Source organism: Carcharodon carcharias, chromosome 7, assembly GCF_017639515.1.
Source record: "Carcharodon carcharias isolate sCarCar2 chromosome 7, sCarCar2.pri, whole genome shotgun sequence".
Taxonomy (NCBI): domain Eukaryota; kingdom Metazoa; phylum Chordata; class Chondrichthyes; order Lamniformes; family Lamnidae; genus Carcharodon; species Carcharodon carcharias.
The window spans coordinates 12,076,217-12,098,879 of record NC_054473.1 but is presented as its reverse complement, the minus strand read 5'-3'; positions in this window follow the sequence as shown (position 1 = coordinate 12,098,879).

Genomic DNA, 22,663 nt, shown 5'->3' with positions numbered 1-22,663 from the left:
CACTTAGTTTAGGAGAGATAAACACAAGAGGACATGGCTTTAGGGTGAAAGGGGAAAGGTTTAGGGGGAACATTAGGGGGAACTTCTTCACTCAGAGAGTGGTGAGAGTGTGGAACGAGCTGCCATCTGACGTGGTAAATGCGGGCTCACTTTTAAATTTTAAGAATAAATTGGATAGATACATGGATGGGAGAGGTCTGGAGGGTTATGGACTGGGTGCAGGTCAATGGGACTAGCGGAATAATATTTAGGCACAGACTAGAAGGGCTGATTGGCCTGTTTTTCTCTGCTGTAGTGTTCTGTGGTTCTATTAATCTTTTTGTCATTCTTTGCTATTCTTTATATTCTTTCCAATCTTCTGACCTGCCATCCGTCTTTGCGTAATTATAAGCTTTTTCTTTAAGTTTGATACTGTCTCTAACTTTTTCAGTTAACCATGGATGGTGGGTCCTCCCCTTGGAATTTTTCTTTCTCTTTAGAATCTATATATTCTGCGTATTCTGAAATATCCTTTTAAATGCATACCACTGAACTGCTATTAACCTAGCTTTTAACCTCAATTGCCAGTTCACTAGCTAAAGTGAAAGCTCTGCTTTCATTCCCTCATAATTGCCCTTATTTAAGTTTAAAATACTAGCCTTGGATGCACTTGTTTCTCCCTCAAAGGAATGTAAAATTCAATCATGTTATGATCGCTGCTACCTATGGGCGCCTTCACTAGGAGGTTACCAATTAATCCTATCTCGTTGCTCAATATCAGGTCTAGTATAGCCTGCTCTCTGGTTGGTTCCAGAATGTGCTGTTCTAAGAAACTATCCCAAAAACATTCTATGAACTCTTCATCTACGTTACCTTTGCCCATCTGATTTTTCCAGTCCATATGTATGTTAAAATCCCCCATGATTATTGCTGTACCTTTCTGGCAAGCTCCCATTATCTCATCCTTTATACTCTGTCCTACTGTATAGTTTCAATTAGGGGATCTGTACACCACACCCACAAGTGACTTCTTGCCTTTATCATTCCTCATCTCAACCCAAACCACTTCTACATCCTGGTTTCCTGAACTTAGATCATCCCCCTCTAATGTGCTAATACAATAATTAATTAACAGAGCCGCCCCTCCAACTTCCCCTAACTTCCTGTCCTTTCTAAATGTCACATACCCTTCAATATTCAGGTCCCAATCTATGTTATCCTGTAACCATGTCTCAAAAATGGCTATCAGATCATACTTATTTATTTCTATTTGCATTATCAGTTCATCTGTTTTGTTTCGAATGTTACATGCCTTTCGATACAGAGCCTTTAGTTTTATACTTTTACTATTTTTGTAGACCAACTAAGGGCAGCAGATTTCTTTCCCTAAAGTGGCATTAGTGAACCAGGTGGGTTTTTACAACAATCGGCAATAGTTTCGTGGTCATCTTCAGGCTTTTAATTCCAGATTTTTAATTGGATTCAATTTCACCATCTGCCATGGTGGGATTTGAACCCTGTCCCCAGAGCATTACCCTGGGTCAAGAGACCCATCTGGTTCACTAATGCCACTTTAGGGAAGGAAATCTCCTGTCCTTACCTGGCCTGGCCTACATGTGACTCCAGACTCATAGCAAAGTGGTTGACTCTTAAAAATGCCCTCTGGGAAAGGGCAATTAGGGATCAGATGGGCAATAAATGCTGGCCTGGCCAATGACACCCACATCCAGGGCAGTGACCATATCCAGCAAGATAGAGCCTAACCATCTCCTTGTGATGTTCAATGGTATTACAATTGCTGAATATGCCACTGTCAACACCCTGGGGGGTTATCATTGACCAGAAACTGAACTGGACCAACCATATAAATACTGTGGCTCCAAAAGCAAGTCAGAGACTTGGAATCCTGTGACGAGTAACTCACCACCTAACTCCCCAAAGCTTGTCCACCATTTACAAGGTACAAGTCAAGTGTGTGACGGAATAATCTGTTTAGTGTTGAAACTAAACAGCGCTAATAAACTTGACACCATTCAGGGTTAAAGCAAACCAACTCTTCTGGCACCTCATCTACATCTTAAACATTCACTCCCTCCACCACCAACACACAGTGGCAGCAGTGCGCATCTACAAGATGCACTGCAGCAACTCACCAAGGCTCCTTTAACAGCACCTTCCAAACCTGTGACCTCTACCATAGAAGGACAAAGGCAGCAGATGCATGGGAGCACCATCATCTGCAAGTTCCCCTCCAAGTCAAACACCATCCTGACTTGGAACTATATCGCTGTTTCTTCACTATTGCTGATTCAAAATCCTGGAATTACATTCCTATCAGTACCAGATGGATTGCAGCAGCTCACCACCATCTTCTCAAGGGAAATTAGAGATGGCCATAAATATTTGCCTTGGCTGTAGTGTTCAATTGTTCTGTTTACTATTGATGCTCACTGTGCCTTGACTGGTTAAGCCTGGTATGGATTCAGGGAAACATAAGCTAGGCTGGAATCTAGCTGCCAGAAGGTGCTAGAAGCATGTGAGAGCAGGTATTTTCAAACACTCTGACTAAAGTTCGTATGAACATAGAACAGGTGCGTCATCTCTGTATAGCTCTGAGATGAGAGATATAAAACATGGCCCAATCCAAAATGAATTAAAAATTTTATGTAGAGTCAAGAGAGAAAAATCAGAAAGTAAAAGTATTAGAAACCAAGCTTTCTAACAGCTGTACTGAAGCTTCTACATTTTGACAAAAGTCCCTAAAACTTTAGTCATGGACACTGTGGGCACCGATGGCAAATCTAATGACAATTTTCAGATAGGCACATTCAACCTTCCTTCCACCCCTCCTGAAGCTCACAGCACCTGCTTACATGGAACAAGTAAGCAACCTTCTCATGAAGCTGGGCTATGCATGGCACTAGGTGGCAGTGTTGGATCATAACCATTTTTTTAACCAAAAAAAAGCTTTGTGTCGATCTGTATGTACTTTCACAATACAAAATTCCTGTCTTTTCCCCCAGTCGTTTCATTATTCAATACAACACAAACAAGAATGCGTCTGTTCTCAAAGATGAGTCACAGCAGAATAAGGAGAGAAACAGTGGAACCCATTTCATTCCCTCGTTCAGAAAACACTAAGCTTTGATGAATAGACACCCAAACATACTTAACTGTCAAATCAACTGAATAGGCTGCTGGTTACATTCATTATCCATTAAATTAATCAGAAAGGGCCACTTCAAAATATTGCTGCAAGGTGAGACATGTTGCCCAAGTTTATCATCTTGCACTTGTCAGGACAGACACAAGAATGCCAAATTTCAAACAACCACAATATCAATATGACAAATTCAAAATGCCCTCTTCTTCTCTCAGGGTTTTCATTGCTCCTTTACTGAATTGGACAGTCCCTTCAAGGTCGGCAACCCTCCATTGCTTGTCCTATGTGACCATTCATATGTAATATACATAAACATATACTCACCAAGGCTCCTTCGACAACACCTTTCAAACTTGTGGGTCTCTACCATCTAGAAGGACAGGGGCAGCAGATAGATGGGAACACCACCACCTTGAAGTTCCCCTCCAAGCCACTCACCATCCTGACTTGGAAATATATCGCCGTTCCTTCACTGTCGCTGGGTCAAAATCCTGGAATTCCCTCCCTAACAGCACTGCGGGTGTACCTACACCACATGGACTGCAGCGGTTCAAGAAGGCAGCTCACCACCACCTTCTCAAAGACAATTCAGGATGGGCAATAAAAATGCTGGGCCCAACCAGCGAGACCTATGTCCTATGAAGGAATTAAAAAATATATAGTGGATGTCAGCAGGCTATTTAACAATGAAGGGCATCACAGAGAGATCTAGTCTTACTCACGCCCAACACCCATACATCTGCAGGACCTGCGTCAATCACTGCAGGGCTAATTGGATAATGCTCAATGGTAGGAGCCCTCCCCGAATTTTATTTTGCCCCTACTGCTTGATACACTGAACCCAATTTTAATGCCTCCTCTATCATGCCAGTTAACTTTAGCAAACTCAGCTCAGATCAGAGATTGAACGCTGACATCTACATTGGTGAATCTAAGTTTAAAAATAAAACTGCAGCCAAGAGCAAACTCACAGCTTCCAGACCTTTGGCTGCCCAATATACCTTAGTGTTGTTGCAAACAACAGTAACTTGCATCTCATTAACAAAATAAAACTCAGTCCAAGGTGCTCCAAAAAGTGGAAAGAAATTAGTTTTCGGGTGCTGAACTGGAAAAAGGTGAGACCATGAAAAGCGATCAACACAGTGAGAAAGATGATAGTGAGAAAGATTTTTAAGGTGAGGCGGGAAGACTTAAGAGTGAGGGAATTCCAGAGAACAGGGCTAAGGTGCTGAAAGGCTTGCCACCAATAGTGGGGCAAAGGGAGGAGAAAAGCTGCTCATTAGAGCCAGAACTAGGGTAGCAGGGTATCTAGGAGGCAGCAAAGAGCTGGAGGAGATTGCACAGATAGCTTATGGCCAGGCCATGGGGGAAGTTGGAGGGGAAGATTTAGAGGCAGGAACGAGGACTTTATGAACCATCACATCTGCTTCTGGCCTGTGTCCAAGAGATAGAACCACTGGGTTAAACATAAAACTGCCTTACAGCTTAACAGCCTTACAGCTTCAGGGATGGGTGGAGATGGTTGCATAGTGGTAACGTCATTGAATGAGGAACCAATCCAGGGGCCCAGGCTAATGGTCGGGGAATGTGGGTTCAAATCCCACCATCGCAGCTGGCTGAATTTAAATTCAATTCATAAAAAAATTCTGGAACTGAAAGCTGGTGACCTTGGCAACCATCCTCAATTGTTATAAAAACCCATCTGGTTCACTAATGTCCTTTAGGGAAGGAAATCTGCCGTCCTTATCTGGTCTGGCCTACATGTGACTCCAGACCCACAGCAATGGTGACTCTTAACCTCCCTCTGAAATGGCCCCACAAGCCATACAGTTCAAGGGCAAATAGGGATAGCCAATAAATGTTGGCCTTTCCAGTGATGCCCACATCCCATGAAATAATAAAGAAAAAGAAACACTTTTAAAAACACGTTCTTGGGTTGAGAGTGATGCTAGAAATGCTGGCATTTATTGCTCATCCATAGTTTTCCTAGTTCTCCTTGAATCCTAAGCTGAATGGTGCCCTCACTGCTATATTTTATGTCTTGGAGATACGCAGAGATGATACAGGCCTTATTATATGTGTGCAACAGGAGTTGATTCAATGCTTTAAAATGTCTGCTTTTATGCTTATAACAGCTCAGCCAGAATTTAATTTCTTTTTCTCAGTCACCAGACCCGGCATAAGAGGGAACAGATACCGGACACATAATCAAACGTCAAACAATTGTACAATTGAACACTACACCCACATTGATGTTAAATAGGGTTTCAGCCCAGTAACAATGAAAGAATGGTGAAATATATCCAAATTAGGGTGATGTATAGCTTGGGAAGGAAGGTGGAAGTGAGAATATTCCCATAACATCGCTGTCATTCTCCTTCACAGTGGGGGTGTTTCACTCACCATATAAAACCAATGTCAGATGACTGAATATTTTGAGATTGTAAATGCCTTACTGGAAGCTGAATCCTTTCTCCAGATTACACTAATTATAGCTTTAAAAATAGTTAAGATTTCTCAAAGCATCTTAATTGATACAGCTAAGTGCTTCTTAGCTCAAACAGATTTGAAATAAATGCCTTTCAAAGTGAATATACAATGTGACAGAAATTCTGCTGCTGACCCCAGGTTTACCTGTTCCAATGCACATTCTGTTCAGTCAAGTGTACAGGACTTGGTACCATTGAATTTCTATGACTTAAACAAAAGTAAATGGATTTCTCCTGTTGGTGCATAAAGACAGGGAGCTGATAAGCCTTTTGCCGTTTTCCTTAGAAGTCGGTGTGGCTGAACAGATAGCATGTTTGCCTCTGAGTCATAACCTCGCATTCCAAAGATTTGATCAGAAAATCCAGGCTTCACTGCAGTACTGAAGGAGTGCTGCACTGTCGAATATGTTGTCTTCCTGGTGTGACATTAAACCGAGGCTTCACCTACCCCATCAGTTGAACTATTTTGAAGGGGCGCAGGGGAGTTCTCCCTGGTGCTCTATTCAATATTTGTCCCTTAACCAACCTCACTAAAACTCTTTATCTGGCCATTCTTGCATCGCTACTTGTGGGGCCTTGCAGTGCACAGATTGGCTGCTACATCTCCTAAAGCAGAACCAATAACTACACTTTAAAAATGACTTAGTTCTCTGTAAATTGTCTTGGGACATCCTGAGGTCGCAGAAGATGCCACATAATGCAATTTCCTGCTTTCTCTTGCCTCAATGCACAACAAGCCTTTTACAACCTAATGGGCTTTCACCTTCATGTCAATGAATTGCAAGAAGCAGCTGAGTCATTTTTTAAAAATGCATTCTTTGCTGGGATGGAGGTGTCAATGGCAAGGCCAGCATTTGTTGCCCATCCCTAATTTCCCTTGAAAGGAGGCTTGCTAGGCCACTTCGGAATCAACCACATTGATGTGGGTCTGGGATCACATGTAGCCAGACCCAGTAAGGACATCAGGTTCCCTTCCCTAAAGGACATTCGTGAACCAGATGGGTTTTTACAATTGTCATAGTCATTGTTACTAGCTTAATATTTCAGATTTATTAACTGAAAACCAGATGCCATGGTGGGATTTGAACCCATGTCCTCAGAGGATTAGCCAGAGTCTCTGAATTACTAGATCCAGTGATATTACCACTATGCCACCATATCGCTGGGTTGGGTTGAGCTGGGGTGACAATGGAGTTGGTAAAATGGGCTTCAGATCCACTAGACTATGGAGGAGAAAAGTTGTCTGGAGGCCCCACTCCTGTTAATGATCCAGTGACACCCACCAACAGCCCCACCCTGCCAGAGGTGGTTGAAAATGGACATCGGGTCAGAATTGAATCAAGTACTGTTATGATGACCAATGTTCAATTATAAAATTGAAGCCTATGGAAATCAGGGAGAGCTCTCTGCTGGTTGGAATCATACCTAGTACAAAAGGAAGATGGTCGTGGTTGATGGAGTCCAATCTCACTGCGAGACATTGCTGCAGGTGTTCCTCAGGATAGTGTCCTAGGCCCAACTACCTTCAGCTGCTTCAATAATTACTTTACCTCCATCATAAGGTCACAAGTGTGGATATTTGCTGATGATTGCACAATGTTCAATGTTTCATTTGCAGCTCTTCAGTGATGAAGCAGTCTCTACCCACATGCAGCAAGACCTGGACAACATACAGGCCTATGCTGGTACAAGTAATATTTGTGCCACACAAGTGCCAGGCAATGCCCATCTCCAACAACAGAGAATTTAACCATCTCCACTTGATATTCAATGGCATTCCCATCACTGTATTTCCCATTATCAACATCCTGGTGATTATCATTGACAAGAAACTGAACTGGACCAACCACTGTGGCTACAAGAGCAGGTCAGCAGCTGGGAATTCTGAGGTGAGTAACTCACCTCCTGACTCCCCAAAGCCTGTCCACCCCCGACAAGGTACAAGTCAGGAGTGTGATGGAATATTCTCCACTTGTCTGGATGAGTGCAGCTCCAACAAGACTCAAGAAACTTAGCACCAACCAAGCCAAAGCAGCCTGCTTGATTGGCAACCCATCCACCATCTTAAGCATTCACTCCCTCCACCACCGACACACACAGTGGCAGCAATGTGTACCATCTACAACATGCACTGCAGCAACTTGCCAAGGCTCCTTGAGCAGAACTTTCCAAATCTGTGACCTTTACCATCTAGATGGACAAGAGCAGCAGATGGGAACACCACCACCTGCAAACTCCCCTCCAAGCCACTCACCACCCTGACTTGGAAATATATCGCCGTTCCTTCACTGTCGCTGGGTCAAAATCCTGGAACTCCCTCCCTAACAGCACTGTGGGTGTACCTACACCACATGGACTGCAGCGGTTCAAGAAGGCAGCTCACCACCACCTTCTCAAGGACACATTCCATGAATGAATTAAAAAAAATAATCAGGTTGTATCGTGGGTACTAACAGACCACCTGGGCAAGAGCCTGGAAGCTTCCCTATCCTCAGTAGAACAGTAACTCTGGAATGAGAAAATATTCTTAGGGAAGGAAAAACATAGGAAAATATTTTATTTAAATATAAGTTTAGTTCAAGTACCCACTGACAGTATACTTCCTCCTCCAATTATGAAGGGTGACAGACGTGGCCTTTGCTCTCATTCACCTCTACAAATTTTCATTGGCCGACTGGATGGAGCAGGACCTGCAAACATTCCCTTCCCATCCCAGGATTTAAGTGTTCAGGAAGCCTAAGCCATGTAATGGCCTGGTCAACGATTGGCAAAGGGGTTTCTGGTCGGACTCAACTCCTGTTGAGGAATTTTTTTCTTTATCCTTTCATGGGATCTGGGCATCACTGGAAAAATCAGAATTTGTTGCTCATCTCTAATTGCCCTTGAACTGAGTAGCTTGTTAATCGCAACCACAATGCTGTGCACTGGAGTCACATGTAGGCCAGGCTGGATAAGGACATTCTCTCCCTAATGGGACATTAGTGAACTAGTTAGGTTTTTAGAACAATTGATGACAGTTTTTTTTAGCATCATTACTACTGATACAAGCTTATTATAACTGAATTTTATTAATTAAATTTCACAAGCTTCCATAATGGGATTTGAATCTACACCCCCACCCCCCCATACATTAACCTGGACTTCTAGTTGAGTGACATTACCACTATGCTGCTGTTTCCCCCAAATAGTTTTTCTCATTTTATCTGATGAGGACATTTGAGAAGTTAATACAAAGGTGGGAGATCATAACAGCAAGAAAAGCCACAAAGGCGGAAGGAGAAGGTCAAAACATTGGGAAAACGTGCATGGAGCACCACAAGGTTGAACAGCTATGGACCAGCCAATGCAGAAGAAGCAAGGGCTTATGAAATGTCTAGCAAAGTTCAGAAGTGGCAACACAAGAAGGAGTTGGGCTTGTGACAATGGGAAAATGAATAAAATAATAGTTCCTGGCTTCAAAGAGAAAAGCCCATCTTGGGATAACTCCAAACCCTCCCCAGTACCTAAGAAGAAAGTTAGAGATGCCAATGCTCTCACTGCTGTGTTTCTTGGAGCTGGCATATTACATTAGCAGCGACCGTCTGAAGTAATCTTGAAGAAAATTGTTTATGGATCTTTTAAAACTTCCCATATCATCAGAATTTGAGACACACAGAACATTGTAAAGGTCAACACAAATCTAACACTCACTAACTAAATATGGAAATACAACATACAGAACTTTAGAACATCGTGAAAGGTGTGATTCAATTTAAAATGTTGAGTACTTCAATCCAGCACATAAAAAGTATTTTGGAACACCAATATGAAATTTCTAATTAGCAATTTACAACAGTTATCTCCAACACTGTAGTAATCGCCATTTCTCTTTTTATTAGCATCATTATTGCGCCACTTACAAATGATTCATTCTTCCAATTATAGCAAGCCTCAACTCCAATTTAAATGCTAAACTCACTCTACTTCATCAAATTTGGAAAGTGCCAAGTGCTGCATTTTGTTCACTTTGGCAGAAGGGTCAAACGCCGGTGGACACAGAACGTTAAGACCAAGAGGGAATGTAAGTTGAACTTTTTCAGCCAAAAGATATGGGGGTGGATTTTACAGAGGGACATATAGCTCATCCCCCCTCTTCCCCCTTAAAAAGGACTGCCACCTCCACCCCCATCACCCCCGGTAATAATATGCTGGGATCGGCCTTAACAAGGTGAGAGTGGACTTCAGTCCCTCAGGTGGAGGAAGTTCGGCCCTCAAGAGCTGCCCAGTCTGATTAGCCAGCAGCTGAGTAGCCCCAACAGCGCCAGGTAGTGGCCGCTGCTGGGACTACAAGGGAATCCTGCGAAGAAGACAACATGCTTACCGGACTTAGGGAGGTCATATTGGATTTTTGGTCATAAGAACCTAAGAAATAGGAACAGGAGTAGACCATTCGGCCCCTCGAGCCTGTTCCGCCACTCAATAAGATCATGGCTGATCTTCCTGTATTTTGACTTCCACATTCCCTCTACCCCCGATAACCTTTGATCCCCTTGCCTAACAAGAATCTATCTACCTCTGCCTTAAAAATATTCAGTGACCCCGCCTCCATCACCTTCTGAGGTCAAGAATTCCAAAGTTACACAACCCTCTGAGAGAAAAAAATTCTCCTCATATCTGTCCTAAAAGAGTGATCCCTGATTTTAAATCAGTGCCCCCTAGTTCTGGACTCACCCACAAGAGGAAACATCCTTTCAACATCCACCTTGTCAAGGCCGTTCAGGATCTTGTATACTTCAATCAAATCATCCCTCACTCTTCTAATCTCCAGTGGAAATGAGCCCAGTCTGTCTAACCTTTCCCCATAAGACAACCCACTCATCCCAGGTATCAATCTAGTAAACCTCCTTTGAACCGCCTCCAATACACTTACATCCTTCCTTAAATAAGGAGATCAAAACCGCACACAGTATTCGAGGTCTCCTGGTCAGGGGGGGATTGGGGACTCGAGGGAGGAAGTTAGGGGTGGTGTGTAGGACTTTGGAGGCCAGGCAGGTGGCATTAAGGGGCAGTATGATCTTGGACAGGTGCCCCTGATGGGCACAGGGGATGCCCCAAAGGAGGTGCCCACCCCTTTCTTCCTGTCTTCTAGCCCAAGTTGAGAAAGTAGTGGGCTGGCTTCCTTCGTTCTACCTTCCCCAGATGCACATATTATTGTAGTGGAGGTGGAATGAGGTCCTTAAGTGTCCATTAATTGGCCAGTTAAGGGTCTCAGTGGGCCTAAGAGTGTTCAGGCTGGCTTAAGCCTTACCCGTGCCTCCCGCCTCCCCGCCCATAATATGGGGACAGCTTGGGGGTTGGTGGAAAGGTGGTGGGTTATCCACCCATTTTATTTTACGTGCCCCCTCCGCCTGCGAATACGCAGGTGGAGGGGCAAGACGATACCCCCCATAGAGTTGTGGAATGGAAAGCAATTGGAGCAGACAGGATAAAATAGGAGGAACGAATGAAGTGAGAGAAGGAAAGGAATCAAAAATGCACCAGCTCAGGAAGGAAGGAAAGATACAAAATTGCATTGGTGTGGCGCATTCCTTCATTACCTCGAGACATCCCAAAGTACTTTATAACCAATGAAGCACATCTAAGCTGTAAGCCACTGTTGCAATATAGAAAACCTGGCAGCCAGTTTAAAGGACATTTTTCTTTTTCTTAATCTCTTTACTTTTGGCATATCAGGGACCTCACTAATTTCATGGATTATTTTATTTGAAGAAGAGCAGAACATTTGTCCTATTGTCTTGACCAACATTTATCCCTCAACCAACATTACTGAATTATTTGAAGAAGTAACAGAAAGAGTAGATAAGGGTAATGGAGTAGATGTAACAAATTTGGCTTTCCAAAGGTTTTTAATGATATATCACTCAGTGGATTCTTGACTAATGTCAGGGCATGTGGAGTCAGGGGACAGGTCATGGAATAGATAGCAAGCAAGCTACAAAGCCGAAAACAGAGAATAGGGTTTAAGGGCAGCTATACAAATGGATTATGCAGGGATTGGTGTTGGAAGTACTATTGTTCACAACTTATATTCAAAATTTGGACTTGGGAGTCAGACATACAATTACTAAATCGGCCAAACTGGGTTTGTAGTCAATACAAAGAATGTAACAAAATTCAGGAAGACATTAATAAGCTGCCAGGATGGGTGTTTAATTAACAAATAAACTTTAATAAAGTAAGTGTGAGGTGGTGCGTTTTGGTAGGAAGAGCAAGGAGGCCACATACAGCTTGGGTAATAAGATTCTAAATTGGGTATAGGAGCAAAGGGATCACTTAAAGTTTAGCGACTAAGGCCATATAAAAGCGAACAAAGCACTTAGGTCCATTTCTGGAGAGATAGAATTGCAAAGCAAGGAAGTCATGTTAAACTGGTGTCAGATCTTGGTTAGACCATACTTGAAGTATTGCACACTGTTCCGGTCTCCATGTTAGAAAGAGGATATAGAAGCAATTGCTGAGCTAAGAGATTATAACTATCAGGAAAGAACAGATTGGGGCTCTTTTGTCTAGAACATAGACATCATCTCACCATCTGAAGTGTTTGCCAAGATTCAAATTATCTGTCCTAAAACAGTTGGCAACCACTCGTTATTGGCCAAGATTGACGCAGGGCCAAGTGCCATCATACTACCCCTGTGAATTCCAAAAGACATGTATCCACAGATATGGAAAGCCATGGCGAAACCTACTGCTGTGAAACTTTCAGTGTACAATTGTTCACTAATTTCAAATGCAGTTTCCAGAGTCCTGGAGTACAACCAATCCTCCTGAGTGTCACAGATGTTCTCCATTGTAAAAACTGAAAGCCCAGTGGTTGCAGGTCTGCCAGCATGTCAGGACCTCATTCTAGTAACAATCTATGGAATCAGTCAGGAACCACAAGGCAGATCAACTTCCGAAGCTACTCGTATCACCTCAGTTCATGAACTAACATCGAAATGTTTTGACAAAATTGGCAGTTTCATAGGAACTGCAACATTACGCTTGCAGGAGAATGCAAGTCCATCAATTGATCTGGTACATTTTGTGCAACACAAATGCCAGCAGCTGCAAGAAGAAATAGTAAAAGATTCCACACTATAGAAACTGTGGAAAAACATCATTGAATGATGGCCTCATTCAATTCAGCTTGTCCACGAACATATGGGACCACTTTGGCCTTAACAGGATGAGCTAGGCATCACCCATAGATTCATTTTTAAAGGCAGGCAGGTTATCGTATCAGAATCTTTGCGGTCTGATATTCTTTAACAACTTCATCACTCATGCATGGGCATAGACTGGGCAAGAGAGACAGTCTATTGGCCGATAATGTACAATGACATTGAAGTCGTTGTCAAGAAGCATGAGGCATGTCAAGAGCATAAGCCAAGTCAGCACAAAAAGCCATTGATTCCACATAAAGTTCCTACCCATCCTGGGTTCAAGATTGCATCTTATCTCTTTCACGTCCAGGACACTGACTTCATCATTATCATCGACTACTTTACCAAGTACCCCATTATTCAACAATTGCACAACACGTCAAGCAAAACTGTCATACATACGTTTATTTGGTGTGCCTGGAGAAATCAATATGGATAACGGTCCACAATTTATTGGTAAATCATTTCAGGATATGTGTGAGAAATGGAATATCAATAACATCACTTCTTCCCCTCATTCCCGTGGATCTAAAGGACTGGTTGAATGAATGTTTCGCACAGTGAAATCCCTAATTCTCAAATGTATACAGACCAAGCAAGATCTACACATTGCAATGTTACATCTGAGAGTGGCACCTTTAAGTGCAACGATTTCATCACTGACAGAGCTCATGTTTGGCAAATGAGTGTGTACCAATTTACCTGCTCTTACCCATTTTACTCTCTCAGAAAGTAGAGAACAACTTTTAAAACTGCAAGAGATGATGACCAACATGCATGATAAAAACGCAGGTACAGAATTGCCAAGTTTACACTTGGGACCACAAGTTCGCATCCGGGATCCCACAGAAGATACATGGCAATCAGCCGAGGTGACAAGGATTAGTTTGGAACCAAGGTCCTATGCAATCATTACACATAAAGGCTCAATGTGAGATGTAGCTGAGGACAAATCAGATCCATTCCAACTCCTCAACTATTGTACAGTCCTATTGCATTGAGGACAAAATCCCAAATGCAACCAGAAACAACATCCAAGGATGACAACCTCACAGATCACTGTGAGCAGTTAAAGGAACCTCTAGACAAGGTTACCATTACAAGATCTGAGTGTGCCAGCAGGTTACCTCTATGCTTTAGATTCACCAGCTCTATATACTTAGGTAATGGTAACTAAACATGAACATGTAGTGTATATAGTTATATTTCAATGGAAGGGGGACATACCTTTAAAAAGAAAGGGGGATGTTGTAACATGCCTTTAAGGGATAGGAGCATGACATCAATAGAAAGGAAGTGTCGGTTTCACTTTTGCTTTTAAGAAGAGCATAGCACAGATGGCTCTGCTGATGATGTCTTCAAGCTTCATACCCAAGTATATCTGTTCTCTTGTGCTAAGTCTTTATCAATGAACCCACAACGTGTTTACCCAATCCCTTATGTGTGATTGGTGTCTCTATATCATTACAAACACACAACAGCCAGTATCTCTTTCAGCAATCACATTAAATCAGTGTCCTCTGGACCCTCCGCCAAGGGTAACAGTTTCTCTCTATCTACTCTGTCCAGGCCCTTCTTGATTTTGAACACCTCGATCAAATTTTCACTTAATCTTCTCTTCTCTATGGAGAACAACGCCAGCCCCCCTGAAGTCCTGAAGATCCTGAAGTCCCACATCCCTTGGAACCATTCTCGTGAATCTTTCCTGCACCCTCTCTAACGCCTCGCTCTGTCCTCGTTTCATAATGATGGGGTAGCTAGTAGTCGAGTAGCCAAGTAGAGACAGAAAAAGGAGCAATTTATTGGTGGGGCCCTGAGGGGCGTGGATATGGGCTGTGGGCCTCCCTGTCCACTTTTGCTTGCACTGCAAATGATATTAGGCAGGGCAGAGGAAGAAAGTATAGCTGCAGATCACTTTGTGCACACCACCTGTGTTCTGGACATTTTGATAGAGACAAATATTAGGGAAAGGTGATAACCATTGGCAAACAAGATGAACTGTTAGGGTTCAAACGTTACAAGCTCAGCTGGACGGATGTCAATTTCTACAAATGTGGAATTACTGCTGCTCTAGCAAATGGCTGCTCAAATCTCAATACTTACAGACTCATAGACGTTTACAGCACAGAACGAGGCCATTCAGCCCATTGTTTCCGCACCAGTCAACAAAGATCTGACTACACTAATCCCATTTTCCAGTGCTCGGCCCATAGCCCTGGTGGCTATGGCAACGCAAGTGAATATCTAAATGCTTCTTAACTGTTATGAGAGTCTCTGACTCATGGTTTTCGGGCAGTGTGTTCCAGACTCCCACCACCCTCTGGGTGAAAACATTTCTCCTCAACTCTCCTCTTAGCCTTCTACCCCTTACCTTAAATCTATGCCCCCTGGTTAGTGGCCTCTCCACTAATGGAAAAAGTGCCTTCCTATCCAACCTATTGATGCCCCTCATAATCTTATACACCTCTATCAGGTCCCCTCTCAACCTTCGCTTCTCTAAGGAAAACAACCCCAGCCTATCCGATCTTCCCTCATAGCTCAGACCCTCCAGCCCAGGGAGTAAATCTTACGTTAGGAATTTGTATGGGAGGCAGGGCTGCCTCTCTATGGTAACTCCATCTGCTCTGGCCCCGTTACCATGGAAACATTGTAAATACATTGTGAAAACTTTCTCCAATTACTACAGAAATCAGAGACAAATTCTTTCTGTTGGGGTGTACTTCAAAGAGACGTGTTGTGAGTTAAATAGAATATTCGATTGAATTAACCCCTTATTGATTTTTATGATGATAGAAGAAAAACAATAATGCACAACATAGATTTTTTACAAATTCATTCCAGGAATGTGACCTTCGCTGGCTAGCTAATATTTGTTGCCTATCCATAACCATCCCTGAGAAGCTGGTGGTGAGCCGCCCTCCTTGAACCACTGCAGTTCATGTGGTGTAGGTGCAGCCAAGGGCCTGTTTGGAAGGGAGTACCAGGATTTTGAGTCAGCGCTTTGTCAGGAAAGAGCTGAGAGCAATCGTTCAAGGGTCCTACTAAGAGGCTTTAAAGATTTGTGCCTTGTGATGCTGTTAGAAAACCTGCAGCTTCTTTTGAAATGATTTGGAAGCTTAAGCCCCGCTGGGAGCCTAAAGGAAATAAACTCCCGACAAGTTTCCATCAGTGATTTGAATTCTAGCATGTGCTCATCTTCATTTTGAGGGACATATGAATCTACAGGACCAGAAAAGACTATTTTGGTTCATCTGGCCAGACATTTTGGCATGTTGACATCATCTTTCTTCCCCCTATTCCCCCCCCACCCCCCTCCACCCCCTCCCTCACGTTGTGCAGGAAAGATGGAATTGTGCAGGATTTACATCTGGTCAGTTGAGAGTCTCCCATGTAGGGCTCTGAAAGATCTCACATATCTGATGCCCCTTTGGGAACACAGATGGCTGACAGCTGCCCGAAGGCATGAGGAATTTGTGAATTCTGCTGGTAAGGTTAATTTTTTTAATGCATCTGAGCATCTCTATCCCCTGAACACTGGAACCAGAAAACAACCTCAGCATGAAATATTTCCATTCAACTGTAAAATCTGTGAAACTATTTCTTTCTAACAGCTGGTGATAAGGTTTAGGTTTCAGCTCTTATTGCGTCTCTGAACAACACAAATCAAGAAGTCACAAGTTTTATCCATAATGTATGTTGAAAAAAGAAGGTATCGCATCTGTATAGCACTTTTCACACCATCAGGACTTCACTGACAATTTAGCATCTCATCCAAAAAATGGCACCCCTGACAGTGCAGCACTCCCTCAGTACTGCATTTGTTGTGAAGATTTCAAGCACTACTCTGGAGGTAGAGATACGTAGAATATCCAAGTTTATTCAAGCAAATGCAGGGGAGAAATACCAAACCAACTAAGTCCTTCTGAAAGAATCAATGGTTACAGGAGTCATATTTATACTCCCCCTAGTGTGGCCATATATCATTCTAGCTAACCTAATTAACAACTGCAAAATTCAATCAATTATGATTAGCCCATTAACAATTGTAACATCACCAAACCATTTATTGACCTGTGGCTGCCCACATCACATTGGAGAGCAAGCCTAAATCATTTGCACAAATCTCTGGGGCAAGACCTGAACTTGCTATCCTATGACTTAGAGATGATGGCTCCGTTGTGGTTGGGACCTGCTGTGGGAGATTCAGCGGTCCAGCCAAAATGTACATGTTGCTACTGTTCACCCAGGGCTGACATCGAACTAACTAATGCCCACAGAACAGCAGTTGATGTGTAGCAATTATCCTTAGTGAGCCTTGATTTGCCAATGTTCCTATCCCTGAACATCTTCCAGTCAACCCTCCAGTAATGCACGTGGATTGGATGGATAGATTGCTGAAAGTCAGTGGTGAAGAAATCCACTTAGGTGAAATAATGGGGCACAGCTAACATCATACTTCCAATTGTCAAAAGAATAATAATAAATAAAAAGAGAGACAGCCAATTTCTGCAGGCCTTAATAGCTTGACCTCGCCTTAAAAATAAAAGAGACTTGCATTTATATAGCATCTTTCTTAACCACTAGATGTCCCAAAGCCATTTACACCCAATGAAATACTTACTGAATTGTCACTGTTGAAATGTAGGAAACAAGTGGCCAATTTGTACACAGCAAGCTCCTACAAATTGCAATGAGACCATGACGAGATAATCTGCTTTTTGTGATGTACATTGAGGGGAAGCTATTGGCCATGAGATCAGGGATAACTCCCCTGCTCTTGCTTGAAGTAGTGCCATGGGATCTTTTATATGCACTTGAAAAGGAAAACAGGGCCACGTCTTAACAACTCATCTAAAAGCAGCTCTCCCTCAGTACCACACTGGGGGTGCCAGTCTAGATTTCTGTGCTTAGGTTTCTGTAGTAGGACTTGAACCTACAAGCTGGTGTTTCACAATAAGAATACTATCCACTGAGCCACAGTTAATGCACAACCTGCTATTTACAAGCATTTGTCAACATACAGCAACTTCACTCAAAAATTAGCCTCTAACTGACCTCAGGTAATATCTATTTAAACAACTCCTCCATACAGAGTGCTTGAGCTGCGACCTTAAAGGGATGGCCAGGTTAAACAACAGTCCTCCAGATCCTAACTACTATCAGCGAAGCCACAAGAGATCATTTCCTTTTTACATTGAAGAATGGGCCATGGGCCAATTTATTTGATCCCCCAAGTAGCAGCAGTGGAAAAATATTAAATAGCAAATGAAATGCTAAGTAGAAGAGGAAATGAGAATATATCTGATAGAAGTGTTGTAAGGTGTTGGGTGTAGTTTGGTGGGTCTATTAAGATATTTATAATCTCAGGTAGTCCTACAGTAAGTATTTATTAACTACTAGAAACTATATACATAGGTACAGTAAAAGTCCTAGCTAGGTGCTTTCTCCATGCTTGCTTCTACACACAGCTCTGTCCAACACTACACTGGCCCCAAGGTGTGGGTCATGTGCTCTCTTACATCACCTACGGGCGGTACTGTTTTCAGTCCCACATTAACCTTTTTATGTGTCAGGCCCTTATATTACATAAAGCTTTGCCACTTTGCCAATCTTACTCATTAACCCTCACTGGTGGAAAAAACTGAAGAATGCTCGCTGTGTGAGTTTGTGAGATTAACCAAGGGCTATTCTTTTAAGGCCGCCCAATACACAAAATCCCTTTTTATATATATATAATATATATATGTACATTTTTCAATTGTGAGCATAACTGGCAATCCGACAGCTTCATTGTCACTGCTGTAGAGTGGCTGAGTTGTGCTATTAATGATAGAGTTGATCTGCAGACACTTTTGGGTGGAAACATTAGGTTTATTTACAATATACTCAGCAGCAACTACACGTGGACTTCCAACTCTATCTCTACACTGTCTGCTGAGGTAGCTCGGGCTACTCTCCTATTGGTTACTACAGATCATGTGATCTTGCCTAAGAAGTATTATTCTTAAAGGTACATTACATACTAAATAAAACCATAATTACTACATTCCTCCCCCATCAACTCGGCTATACATATTATGTTTACAAGCACATATTTTTCCAGATCACATGATATTTACACTGGGTAAGGAATTTACAAGTTCAGTCTTTCCGGTGGTTTCCTGGCCCATGTGGAATGTTGCAGCTCCATAACCTCAGATTCTTTGTCAGGAACCCCCTTTTCCGGAGTTGCCTGAACATCAGGTGCTTTGGTGGGCATTCGCAGTTCTGTATCCTCAACTCTTACAGGAATATCAGACATGTCAGTCCTAGGTTGAGTATCCTCAACAGGAAACTCAGACCCGGTCATAGTCACTGGTGGAAACGAATCTTGGTGATTTGTCTCTCTCTTCCATAAATGGTCCACATGTTTATGGATGATCCATCCTTCCACCTCCACGTGGTAAGACAGAGGTCCAGTCACCGCACTTATTTCACCCGGTAACCACTTTGTTTCTTCCCCGAAGTTCTTCACGTATACCGGCTCTCCCACGTTAAATTTCCTCTCGCGACTATGCCAGTCATGTCTAGTTTTCTGGCTTCCCTGACTCCTTTCCACCTTCCCCTCTAAATTCAGCATCATTAAGCTCAATCTTACCCTGAGACGCCATTTCAACAATGGCTCCACAGGTGTGACACCTGTTTTTGTATGAGTGGCAGCCCTGTAATATAAAAGAAAGCATGCCAAAGAATCACCAGTTAGCTTTTTCATACCTGTCTTGAATGTTTGAACTGCCCTTTCAGCCAGTCTGTTTGAGGAAGGGTGGTATGGTGCAGTTTTCACGAGTGATACCGTTGAGGCTGATAAACCGTTGAAATTCAGCACTCGTGAATGCTGTGCCGATATCAGTAGTCCGTGAACGGCAAAACTCTGACGTAGTTTCTCAATTGTAGCGGCCGATGTTGGTGACTTCACCTCATAAACGTCCAACCATTTTGAATGGGCATTGACAATGAGCAGAAACGTTGTTCCCAGAAAAGGTTCAACATAGTCAATGTGTAACCACACCCAGGGTCTACCTGGCCACTTCCATGGGTGTAACGGAGCTGTCACTGGAAACTTTTGCAGTGGCTGACATTGCACCCAGTGCTTTACCATACCCTCTATTTAGCCATCCATCCCTGGCCACCATAGATAGCTGCATGCTCTGGTCTTCATTCGGGAAATTCCTGGATGGGCACAGTGTAGTTCAATTAAAAGAGGCTCCCTTCCCTTTGGAGGAACTGTCATTCATGCTCCCCACAATAAGATGCTAACCTGGCTGGTTATTTCATGTCTTCTGTTGAAGTACGATTTCATTCCATCAAATACAGGCTCCTATGACCAACCAGGTAGCACTTGTTCTTGTAAGTGAGATAGGACTGGGCCCCGACTTGTCCAGTCTCTGATCTGTCAAGCACATACAGGCGAGGAATCTAAGAAATTTAACAGTAAAACAAGTTCATGTGGAACTGGGAAGTGCTCATCATTTTCTCGCAAAGATAAATGACTAAGGGCATCGGCATTTGCGATTTGATTGTCAGGCCCATGTATGAAAGTGTATTTGTATGCTGCCCGAATTAAAGCCTTATTAGTATTTCTGTATCTTCTTTCTATGTACCTTCTTATTTCTTGCACAGACTTTAACCTTGGCTTTCTCTTTGACTTCACTATTGGCCAGACTTCTCCCAGATGCAAGTTCAACATGTCTGGGCCCAGTGGCTGAGCCTCCCAAAATTTCATCATCTGTCTGCTTCTTGGAAAATGTGACTTTTGCTTCCAAAGCCTTTATTGGCTTCATTTAGCTGATTCTTCAGCTCCTCCGTCTCTTTTTTTGTATTTGTTTGCTGGAAAATTGAGCATTGTTGTGTCTCTTCTCTGCCAACTCATCCTTCAGTTTGTTCAGAGGAGTGTTAAATTCTTTCTGTTTATTTTTATACTTTTCCAGAGGTCCAAACTTTGACCTGAGGCAATCTTGTAGTGTGTGAAGGTCTTTCAACAGGTTATCTTTTTCCTTTCAAAGGTTGCTCACCTCGTCTCGAACTCTGTCATCGAGCAGGGTCTCTTCGAGTTCCTTCTGCTGTTCTTCCAGGTTTTGGCTTAAGACTGGTGCATTTCTTCAGGTTGTTTAGTCCTTACACACTCCTTTTTCAAAATAGGAACTCTTATAGAGTCATAGGGTCATAGAAGTCTACAGCACAGAAAAAGGCCCTTCGAGTCTGCACCAGTCAGACAAGTACCTAATCCCATTTTCCAGCACTAGGCCTATAGCCTTGTATGCCATTGTATCGCAAATGCACATCCAAATACTTCTTATATGTTATGAGGGTTTCTGCCTCTACCACCCTTTCAGGCAGTGAATACCAGATTACCACCACCCTCTGGGTGAAAAAACTCTTCCTCACATCCCCTCTAAACTTCCTGCCCCTGACTTTAACTCTATGCCCCATGGTTATTGATCCCTCCGCCAAGGGGAAAAGTTCCTTCCTGGAACTTCCTGGAAGTTTCCAGCTTCCTTTTGGAATCCCAGTGGCCAATCAAGGTTGATACCTCTTAGCCAACTTCACCCTAGAAGGCTGGGTCCTCTGCCTCTCTATAGCTTTGCCGATTGGCTTCCATAATGGACAGTTACTCTGTTTATGCCTTTGACTTGAATGAATTCACCCATTTATGTTTTTAGATTGGCGGCTGTTTCTTCTAAACTTAATTGATGTTCCCCATTATTCAAATATCTGAAGGTATGTTCCCCAATTACTGTAGTGGAAGTGCCCATGTCCACTTCCCTTCTAACAGGTTTGTCATTTGCTTTCACTGTGACACATACTGGTTCTGTCTCTCCAAATTTCAAATTAAACAATGGGTAAACATCTGAATTTGTTGTTTCAGGCTCTTCTACAATGTAGATTTCATTGGGCTTCTTCTTTTGTTTACAAGACTTCATGAACCTTTCCTTGCACTGCCTCATGATATGTCCATCTCTGTGACAATGGTAACATTCGATTATTATAAACTGCCAATTGCTAAAAGACTACTTGTTTCCACTTATATCAAAATTATTCTTCAATTTCGCTGCTAAGTTATTTTTCTTTATTCTTCGACTAGCGGTTTCCCGCTTCATGGCAGAGTTTCGCCTTTCCCACCTCTTTCAGTTGAGGTTCCCTGCCCAATGTGGAGGATGGCACCATTTTGCGCACCCTGTATTGGTTTTGAACCTCTTACAGCGCTTTCCACGGCCAGAGCTATCTCTAGAGCCTTCTTGAAATCCAGGTTCACTTTGGGCAATAATCTCTTCTGAATGGTGTCCTCTTTCACACCACACACTAAATGATGTCGTTCAGAGTTGTTCCGAACTCTCAATATTCCATTAGCTGCTTCAAATTTGACACGTAGGCTGCAATTGTCTCACCCGGGTCTCTATTTCACGAATTAAACCTGAACCTCTGCATCATGACAGAGGGCTTTTGTTGAAAGTGTCCCTTCACGAGGTCCACCAATTCATCGAAATTCTTCGAATCTGGGGCACTAGGTGCCATCAAACTTCAACTCAAACCGTGGATTTTGCTCCCACAAGTACTGAAGAGGGTCTCTCACCTCTTCTCTTCCCCCATAATCTCCTTCACTTGGAAAAAATAGCGTGAGGCGTTATATGTATTGAGACCAATCATCTGTGGCTGGTTCAAAAGAGTCCATTCTCCCAAACTGCGGAATTTTGAGAGGGGATAATTTCTAACGGAACTTGCTACTTACAATCACTGGGCGAGGTACAGTGCCGATTTCTTTCTAACTTGATTTCTTCTGCTCAATTCTGTTCTTTCCTCATGGCCAGTTT